The sequence below is a fragment of the Cebus imitator genome, unplaced genomic scaffold (genome assembly GCF_001604975.1).
Source record: "Cebus imitator isolate Cc_AM_T3 unplaced genomic scaffold, Cebus_imitator-1.0 Scaffold61, whole genome shotgun sequence".
Taxonomy (NCBI): Eukaryota; Metazoa; Chordata; class Mammalia; order Primates; family Cebidae; genus Cebus; species Cebus imitator.
Window position 1 is genome coordinate 5,530,302 of NW_016107376.1, and position 10,427 is coordinate 5,540,728.

Here is a 10,427-nt window from a genome sequence, read left to right on the forward strand (position 1 = left end):
CAACAGGCCATGAACCAGAATCAGGGTTTGTAGGAGCCTCCATTAGAGTTGACAGCCAGCCTATAAACTCAATGAAGAAAAAATCACCGTGCAAACTCATGCGCATGAAGGGAACACTCTAGCTGCTGCAATGTGGCTTTAATTCAGTGAGTCGGTGCTTTGCTGTTTGGTGGGACTCACTGCGGTTTGCTCTCTTTCTCCCCCTTCCCTTTTCCTTCCTCGGTGATTTCAGTGTTTCTCAGAGATAAGCAAATCAATTAGGCACACGTGCTTACTGAATATGTTGACAAGACGTCTTGCTAGGAGCTAGTTCCAGCCCTGGAAGATGTTTATAATCTTAGAGATGAGACATTGCATCAGATATAATAAATAATAACAGGCATGAAATAAAATGCCATATGAATACTTCGAAGATAAGAACTATAGGAGCAAATTAAGAAAAGAAAATACACACACTAAATCAAATGGCTTTATTGCTAGATAGATGGTCGTATTAATGTTCTCCGAGGGAGGCAGTGGAAATTAATGGTTCAAATGATGTTTTAAATTAAATGTAAAGTTTCTTTTCTTCTTGATCTTCCTCTCTGCTTCGCAGACTGTTCTTCAAAAAAATACGACGGAACAGTTTGAGAAGCCAGGTTTTTGTGGGTAGCAGTAATAGGACGCTGGGGAGAGGGCGAGCAGGAAGTGGGAACAGCAAATCAGGCTGCTGCTTCCCCGAGGCACAACCACTTGCATTGTTGCTAGGAGACACCTGTGGTTTATTTCCAAATAACTTCCTCAGGTGCTGGAGGTTAGGCTATGGGTGAGTTTTGATTTGCATCCTAGCAGTGAAATCTGAAGAGCCTGTGTGGTTTGCTGTGGCGTAGTCAATAACAGCCAAATGGCAGGCTGTCCCCGTGCCCCTGCTGCGGGTACCTGGTGGCAGGAATGAATGGGACTCTGAGGAAGTGTGTGTTTCATGCTCAGGCTGTGTGTTTGTCCATTTTCATCACAATGCCCAGCATCGGGAATACAATGTGAGGCAAAATCATATCCGCCCCTGCCTTTTCGGAGCTTAAAATGGAGCGAGGAGATAAATGTTATTCAAGGAATCACACAGAAATGCATGTAAAATGACAACTGTGGTGAATGGTGCAGGTCACACTGAGGGCAGGACGCTATGAGAACAGGGGCCTCTGTACCTAATGGCTGATGAGCAGAACAAGGGTCACCAGCCATTGCCACTCTCCAGGTGCCAGGCACTGCGCTGAGTGCTTCATATTTGGGGTCCAATGGAATTCTCACCATATGCCTGTGGGGAGAACATTATTGTCATCTCTACTGTAAAGGAGAGGGAACTGAAGGTCACCATGGTTGAGGACAGTAGTCCCTGCTTCTCCTTGGGGGTTTCCTCCAAGACTCCCAGTGTGTGCCTGAAGCCACAGCTAGTACCAAACCCTTGATGTGTTATGTTTCTTCCATCTGATAACCAAGATGCTTACCGAATGGCTAATGTACTCGCAGTATAGACACCCTGGATATCCCGGTCAAAGGGAGGATTCCCATCCTGGGTGGGCGGTGTGAGATTTCATCACACTATCCTGAATGCCCGGTAATGAAAACCTTATGACTTGTTTATTTCTGGAATTTTCCGTTGAATAGTTTTGACCTGTGGTTGACTGTGGGTAACAGTCAAACCATGGGAAGTGAAATCGCGTTTTAAGGGAGACTACTGTAACTGAACTAAAGGCCTGCTCCTCCAAAATTGCACCCTCATCCATAGTCCCAGTCTTCATAAATGGCATCACTCTCCATCCAGTCCTGTAAGTTGGAAATTTGGGAGTCATCTTTGACCCAGCCTCACCCTCCAATTCAATGGACTTCTTTCCACTCTACCTCATAAATATCCAGTGAATTTCTCTACGCCTCTGCAATCCCACTACCCATTTTAGAACAGCAGCTTTGTGATGGGCCCGACTCTCACTTTGGCCTCAATCTGCTCTGTGCTCTCCAAATGATCTTCGGCAAAGGCAAATCTGACTGTGTTCCTCCCTTGCTTGAAGACTTCCCATTGATTTTAGGTCAAAGACCAAGATCCTTCACATGGCCCCTAGGCCCATCATGCTGTGGCCCCTGCCTCCGTTACCAATTCCTCTTACACCTCTGCCCTTGTTGTCCTTGTTCCAGACTTACCAGCCTCCTCTCTGCTCCAGGGCTTTCCCACCTACCAATTTCCTTGCCTCAAAGTTCCCATCTCCTCTTTGTGGTTAGTTAAGTCACGTTGGACCCTTCGGTCCCAACTTCTTAGGGAAGCTTTCTTAACTGTGGAGAGTATGTCAAATCAATCTCATAACACAGTTTTACTTCTTCTTTGCAACATTAGGTAAATTAATCCATGTGTAATTAATTAATGTCTCTCTTATGTATGTGAGCTATGAAGTTGGTTATAATATCAGTCTTGTTCACTGCAGTATTCTCCGTTTAAGGCTTGGCATACAATAGGTACTCAACAAATATTTGTTGAATGAATGAGTGAACTTCCCAGAGTATACATGATCAATATGTGGCAGAACCAGGACTGAAACCCAGTTTGACTGATATCAAAGTTTATGCTTATAATCTCTGTATTCTATGATTATCATCTATACCACCACCATGAGAATGGCTTAAAGACATTAAGAGCTCGAGCACAAATTTACTGTATACAGAATAAACCTCTATGTTCTCTTTAATAGAATGTTGGGCAGCAATTGCTGCTCAAGGTGACGCTGTTGTTTTTTTACCTATTCTCACACGTGCTTCTACTGAAGTGAGCCAGGAAAAGAGCTAGCGATAAAAATCAAGAGGTTTAAAAATTATTCTTATCCAAAAAAAGATAGATTAAAAAGTATTCTTAGCCAAAAAGAAGATAGATTAAAAAGAGTGGAATTTTAATTAGATAACCTAGAAATGGATAAATTCCTAGACACATATAACCTACTAAGATTGAATCATAGACAAGCCAAAAGTCTGAATAGAGCAGTTATGAGTAAGGACATTGAACCAGTAAAACAAAACACACAACTGTCTCATCAAAGAAAAGCATAGGGTAGAGCATGGTAGCTCACACCTGTAATCCCAGCACTTTGGGAGGCTGAGGCCAGTTTAACACCAGCTTGGGGAACATAATGAGACCCCATGTCATTAAGGGTAATTGGTGGCTGTCTTAGTTACTCGGGAGGCTGAGGCAGTGAAAACACTTGAGCCCAGGAGTCCGAGTCAGCAGTGAGCTATGATCATGGTGCTGCACTCCAGCCAGGGTGACAGAGTGAGACCCTGATTCTTAAAAAAAAGTAAAAAGCGCAAGACCTAATAGATTTATTTCTGAATTTTATCAGACTTCTAAAAAAGAAGTATTACTGACTCTTCTCAAACACTTTCTGATAGATGAAGAGAAGAAAAATGCTTCTTAAATCTTTTTACAAGGTCAGGATTATCTGATATCAAAGACAAAAAGAGACATTACAAGAAAATAAAATTATAGGCCACTATTCTTGATAAACATAGATGTAAAAATCCTCAAGAAAATACTAGCAAATTGAATTAAACACCACATTAAAAGGATCATCCAGTATAATCAAGTAGGATTTATCCTTGGCATGCAGAAAGAATTCAAGATACACAAACAAATAAATGTGATACATTACATTAACAGAATGAAGGACAAAAATTATATGACCATTTCATTGGATTAGAAAACAGCATTTGACAAAATTCAACATTCTTTTATGATTAAAAAAAAATGTACTAGGTACTCTGGGCATGTTGCCTATGCGGTAGTCCTGTTTTGCAAGGAGCAGTAATTTGAAAAAGAAAGAAAGAAAGAAAAACTCTTACTGAAGAAGTATACCTCAATACTATAAACAACAAATATGAGAAGCTCACACCTAACATTTTGTGCAACAGTAAAAAATTGAAAGCCTTTTCTGTAAGATCTGCAGTAAGACAAAGATGCCCACTTCTTGCCATATGCAACATAGTATTGGACGTCTTTGCCAGAATTATCAGACAAAAGAAAGAAATAAAAAGTAAGATATATAATCATTGGTGAGAAAATGCTCTTATATATAGAAAATCTTACGGATTTTCCTAAAAAACTGTTACACCTAATAAACACAGTAAAGTTGCAGGCTACAAAATAAACACACAACAATCAGTTGCATTTCTATATGCTAACAATGAACTATCTGAAAAAGAAATCAAGGGAACAATCCCATTTACAATAGCTACAAAAAAAGAAGATACTTTGGAATAAATTTAAGCAAGGAGATGAAAGACTTGTACACTGAAATTTATAAAACAATGTTGAAAGAAATTGAAAAAGACAGAAATAAATGGAAAGATATCCTATGTTCATGCATTGGAAGAATTAATATTGTTAAAATGTCCATACTACCCAAAGCAACCTATAGATTCAATGCAATCTCTATCAAAATTCCAGTGTTTGAAGCTTGGTATAGGAGGATCAATAGTACTGTATTTTCTCAAAGGATAATCTATAGGGCACTTGTTTGCCAAGTGGCTTGAACAAAAATATAAGACACAATCAAAAATAAATAAATATCAAGGATTGCATCCTTTCAACAAACTCAAAGCAACTCCAGTTAGGCACCACAGATATTTAAGGGTACACACAACACTTATAGAAGTAAAATGTTGCAGCCATAAAAAATGATGAGTTCATGTCCTTTGTAGGGACATGGGTGAATCTGAAAACCATCATTCTCAGCAAACTGACACAAGAACAGGAAATCAAACACTGCATGTTCTCACTCACAGGTGGGAGTTGAACAATGAGAACATATGGACACAGGGAGGGGAGCATCATACACTGGGGTCTGTTGGGGAGGGCTGGGGAGGAGCAGCAGGGGATGGGTAGGTTGGGGAGGGATAACGTGGGGAGAAATGCCAGACATAGGTGATGGGGGGATGGAGGCAGTAAACCACCTTGCCATGTATGTACCTATGCAACAAGCCTGCATGATTTGCACATGTACCCCAGAACCTAAAGTACAATTAAAAAAAAAGAATAAATTACTGATACATACCAAAAAAAAAAAGTAAAACATATCTACTCTGGCAGCTGGTAAGTGGTTATTTTGCATTGCAAATTTACCACAAAGCTTGTCACTTATCTGTGTGCTGGAAGACACCACCCTGCAATCTCAGAGCTCTGTCCCTGGGTTCTCTCTGCGGACACTGTGGGTGGGTCTGCATGGAAGGACCCTCTCTCATATTGTTGCATGGCCCACAAAGACTCTTAGCCCCCTATAGAAGCAGGAGCCCAGGGAGAGTGAACCCACAAGGCAAGTCATGCCAGTAGATGCAGCCAAGTGGAAACCACTAGGCAGACAGGAAGATCATGGCCAAGTCTGATTCCCATAACATGGAATGTACATAATTTCCCTTTCTCATTCACAGTTTATTTTTCAGGCAAGGGAATGTAATATATAATCAGGACTTGGCTGATCTCAACGGCAGGCTATTTACAGGCTCTCATTGACAAGCTATTAGTCTTAAAGATAAATCTCTGCTCTCAACCTCAACACAACTCATTGCCTTTCCCTCCCTTTCTCCCCTCCTCTCTTCTTCTTCTTACAAAGTAAAACAAGCGAGATGTCTTAACTGCTGATCATAAATGGTTACTCAGCCAGGAGGGCTCTTTTCCACAGTCATGCAACAGAGGCACTATGAGTCCACTTTCTGTCTTGGAGGTTACTGCTTGTATGACTTTATTTTTTATCATGGCTTATATTTCTTATACAGGATCCCAAGGTACCTCCTAAAGCCTCATACTCCTCCAGGCTGGGCTGGCTCTTTGGGTAGCACTGTGTATTCTTTCCTCCTACCTGATTTTGCACAGGATGGCTTTGGGGCTGGGGAATTGTCACCCCTCTCTCCCTGTGACGGAGCAATGAGGCAAGACAGACTGGGAGGCTCCAGGGAAGTGAGGTGAGGGAGCAGGTACCCTAGGTAGCAAGGGTGATGAGAGTCAAGAGGAGACCCACCTTTTCCTCTCCTCTCTTCTCCCTAGGGCATGCTCACTGTATTTAGTGTCAACTGATGGACATCGGGTACCGGCCTTGTGCTAGTCGGCATGAGAATAAAAAGTGAGTACGGCAGAGTGTCCACCCGTGGGCCGATTCTTGGGAGACCCCACAGGTAAGCGAGTGTTCCCAACACGCAAGGATCCTCCCTGTATGCTGACCTTGACCAAAGTAGGTACAAAAAGTGCTGTTGAGGCCACGAAAGTGCAATTTACATTTTACTAAGAGTTCCAGGGAGGGTCAGATCCAGGTGTCACAAGAAAGTACCACGGTCTTGTCTGTGTCACCGTGTGGACGTACTTAGAGGCTCCACACACGCACGCGGCTTTGTATGAGAGCAAAATGCCGAGAACGAAGGCAACAGCCAGCTCTCGGTTCTTGGTGGCTTCCTCTCTCCAGCTGCTGGACTGGTTCTCACTGCTGACAGCATGATGCCCGGAGGCATTGGGGGCTGGTCTCCTTTGATAGAAGCGCTATGTGTGCGTGTGCGTGTGCGTGTGTATGTATGTGTGGGGTGTGCGCGTGGGTGTAGGGGAGGGGACTGCTTTCCATAACCAAGGTCAGATGGAATTCACATGGGATGTTGGCTTGGATTTTGGGGGAAAAATTGAGTGGGCAATAGAATATGCAGCGCGGGCTCTGGAATCAGGGAACTTGGATTTGAATCGTAGTCCCTTTCTAGCTTTGTGATTCTGGGAAAATAAATCCTCTGGCCTCAGTTTTCTCCTCTTTAAAATGGGCATAATTGGCCAGCCATGGTGGCTCACACCTGCAATCCTAGTACTTTGAAAAGCTGAGGTGGATAGATCACTTGAGGTCAGGAGTTTGAAACCAGCCTGGCCAACATGGTGAAACCCCGTCTCTACTAAAAATACAAAAATGAGCCAGGCATGATGGTGTGTGATTGAAATCCCAGCTACTCAGGAGGCTGAAACACAAGAATTGCTTGAACCCAGGGGGCGGAGGTTGCAGGGAGTCGTGATTGCACCATTGCACTCCAGCCTGGGCAATACAGCAAGACTCCATCTCAAAAACTAAAAAATAAAATAAAATGGACACAATAATTTTTTTTTTGCTTCGTTGAATTGTTGTAAGAGTTAAAGGAGTAGGCTAAGAATGTGGCGTAGGAGTGGCTCATGCCTGTAATCTCAGCACTTTGGGAGGCCGAGATGAGGGGATCACTTGAGGCCAGGAGTTCCAAACCAGCCTGGGCAACACAGTGAAGCCCTGTCTCTCATAAAAAAATGTAGCCAGACATGGTGGCACTGGCCTGTGGTCCCCGCTACTTGCGAGGATGAGGTGGGAGGACTGCTTGAGCCCAGGAAGCTGAGGCTGCAGTGAGCCATGATTGCACCACTGTACTCCGGCCTGGGTGTCAGAGGGAGATGCCTTGTTGAAAAAAGAAGTGTTAGAGGAGATCTGTGTAAGGTGCTTAGTAAACATTAGTGATGATGATTGTTGGTGTTCTTTTGTTCCTATTTGTTATCTTCATGTTGTATTTATGAGGTTCAGGAAGTCCAGGCTCAGTGGCGGGCTCTGGTGTGGGCAGAGTGGCTGCCGTGTTGCATGGGACCGGCCATCCTCGCTGCAGCCCCTCACCACAGGGTATGATTTGAAGCCATAACGCCCACCTGCCCCCAAATGCCTCTTCTAAAATCCTACAGTGTTAACTTTTTCTTTTTTGAGACAGAGTTTTGCTCTTGTCACCCAGGCTGGAGTGCAGTGGCGCCATCTTGGGTCACCGCAAACTCCGTCTCCCAGGCTCAAGAGACTCACCCTCCCAAGTAGCTGGAATTACAGGCATGTGCCATCACGCCTGGTTAATTTTTGGATTTTCAGTAGAGATGGGGTTTCACCATGTTGGCCAGGCTGGTCTCGACCGTCTGATCTCAGGTGATCCACCTGCCTTGGCCTCCCAAAGTGCTGGGATTGCAGGCGTGAGCCACTGCTCCCAGCCCCGCGTTAACCTTTAAACTCCCAACCACCATGTAGTGGTAAAATTTCAACACACCATCGTCGGGAGAAAGACAGTGCATTGACCCTTTTCTACCTGCAGAGATACTTAATGCACCCTCAAGCATCGGAGACAGCCAGGACAACCCCTTGTGGCGTGGGAAGAGAGAAGGGGGGCCAGGCTCTGAGCACTCAGGTGTGGGGAAGCCCGTCAGGAGCCCTGAGGAGCCTGGGACAGGAGGGGGTCAGTGGTGGACGGTGTAGGCTTGAAGCATATGGAGTTGGAGCCTGGGACATACGGCCTGGCGCATAGTAGGTCCTCAGTAAATATTTGCTATTAAGTGACAGGGCTAGGAAAGAGGGAGCCGGGCACTGGCCTGTGTGGTTTGTCACCAGTGTGTCCAGGGTTGGCCCAGCCCAGCCAGAGTCAAGGTGCCTTGCCGGCCAGGAAGGCAGATGGTAGGTTTTGTGCGCCAGTTCTAAGGCCCAGAGGAAGCCTATGTCCCTGCAGGAAGAGCCCCTCATTAAGCCGTTTCTAGAAATGAAGACTTCCCCCGAGTGGCTTCTTCTGTGACTTGGCGAGATAGTCAATTGCTGGCCTGCAGAGAGGAAGGGAAACTTACCTGGCTGCTCTGGCAGTAGCCAGGTTGGCGACATTAGGCTTCTGCAACTTGGGACTTAATCCTTTCTGCTAAGATGTTTAAATCTGCAATATTGAGCGGCTGGGAGGCTTGCATGAAAGCATAAAGCCCAGCCCTAGCCTCCCTAGCTGAGGGCCAGGGTTACACAGACCCTATCGGGGGTGCGTTCGGGACGCTCACCATCTTTAAAACGATGCGCGATGCTGCCACCTAGTGTGCACCAGCAGAACTTCTTAGTTTTTTAAAATTAGAATCGCAATTCATTAGGTTGGGCACAGTGTGTGGCTCAGGCCTGTAATCCCAGCACTTTGGGAGGCTAAGGCGGGAGGATTGCTTGAGGTCAGAAGTTCGAGACTAGTCTGGAGAACATAGCAAGACCCCTCCACTCCCGTCCCATCTCTATACAAAATTTAAAAAGTTAGCTAAGCGTGGTGGCTCACACCTATAATTCTAGCACTTCGGGAGGGTGAGGTGAGAGAATGGCTTGAACCCAGGAGTTCGAGACCAGCCTGGGCAACATAGTGAGACTCCGTTCTATCTCTGTAAAAACAAGAATTATAATCTGTTAATTAATTTATTGAGTTCTGATCTTCTGTTCTTGGTCTGAGGTAAACTAGTTCAAATCATGAGTAGTAGGCGTTATGATTACACCTATCAGTTTGATGGGACAGGTTCAGGCACCAAGGGCGAAAATTCCCCTTTTCTAGACCCGGTGCTGCCTCTTACCGTGAGGGCAGTGGGGGAGTCACTGAGCCTCCTGATGTGGTTTTCCTTGTCTGTAAAATGGTCTCGCTATCCTGTTGCTGCCCACGGTCAAGTGTTGTGAGAATTGCAATTTCATACATTCATTCATCCTGCACATGGGTACCAGGCACAGGAGCCCTGGGTGAGTAAGGAAGGCAGGGCTCCTGCCACTGGGTAGATGGAAGTCTGTGGGGGAAAACAGAGATCACTCACACACACACATGCACATCCATGAACACACATATACAACGGACAGAGCACAAAACCATTTCTCACAGTGACTAACAGAAGGCTCACCTTCTCCATTCCCTGCTTCCCATCACTCTCCATTTCCTGAAGCACAAATCTGAGCCTCTTACTGCCTTGCAGAGAAACCTTCTTCCTTGTCAATAGCATACGGTTCAATTGCTCTGTCATGAGAGCTGCAGCCCCAGTCACACTGACCAGCTTCCTCAAGCTGCTTATGGTTTTCTGATATCACGGCAGGCAGCCTTTACCATGTGCGAGGTATTTTTCTCAGTGCTTTACATATCAATTTGTACATTGATCTTAAGAGTGATGTCGTGTTATTACCCCCATTTATCTGTGGGGAAACTGAGGCAGAGAGAAGTAAAGGAATGTGTCTAAGGTCACACAGCTAGTACGTGGCAGTCTTAACATAAATTATACCTAAAAACATAAACCTGTTGCCCAGGCTGCAGTGCAGTAGTGCAATCCCAGCTCACTGCAACCTGTGGGCTCAAGCAATCCTCCCACCTCAGCCTCCAGAGTAGCTGGGACAACTGGGTGTTCACCACCACACCTGGCTAATTTTGTCTTTTTTGTAGAGACAGGGTTTCACTATGTTGCCTAGACTGGTCTTGAACTCCTGAGCTCAAGCAGTCCTCCCACCTTGGCCTCCCAAAGTGCTGGGATTGCAGGCCTGAGCCACCGTGCCTGGCCAAGATCTTTAATAATCATTATAATGGTGGTCTTATAAAGTATAGTAAAGCAAGAAAAATAAATAAAAGTATAAGGATTG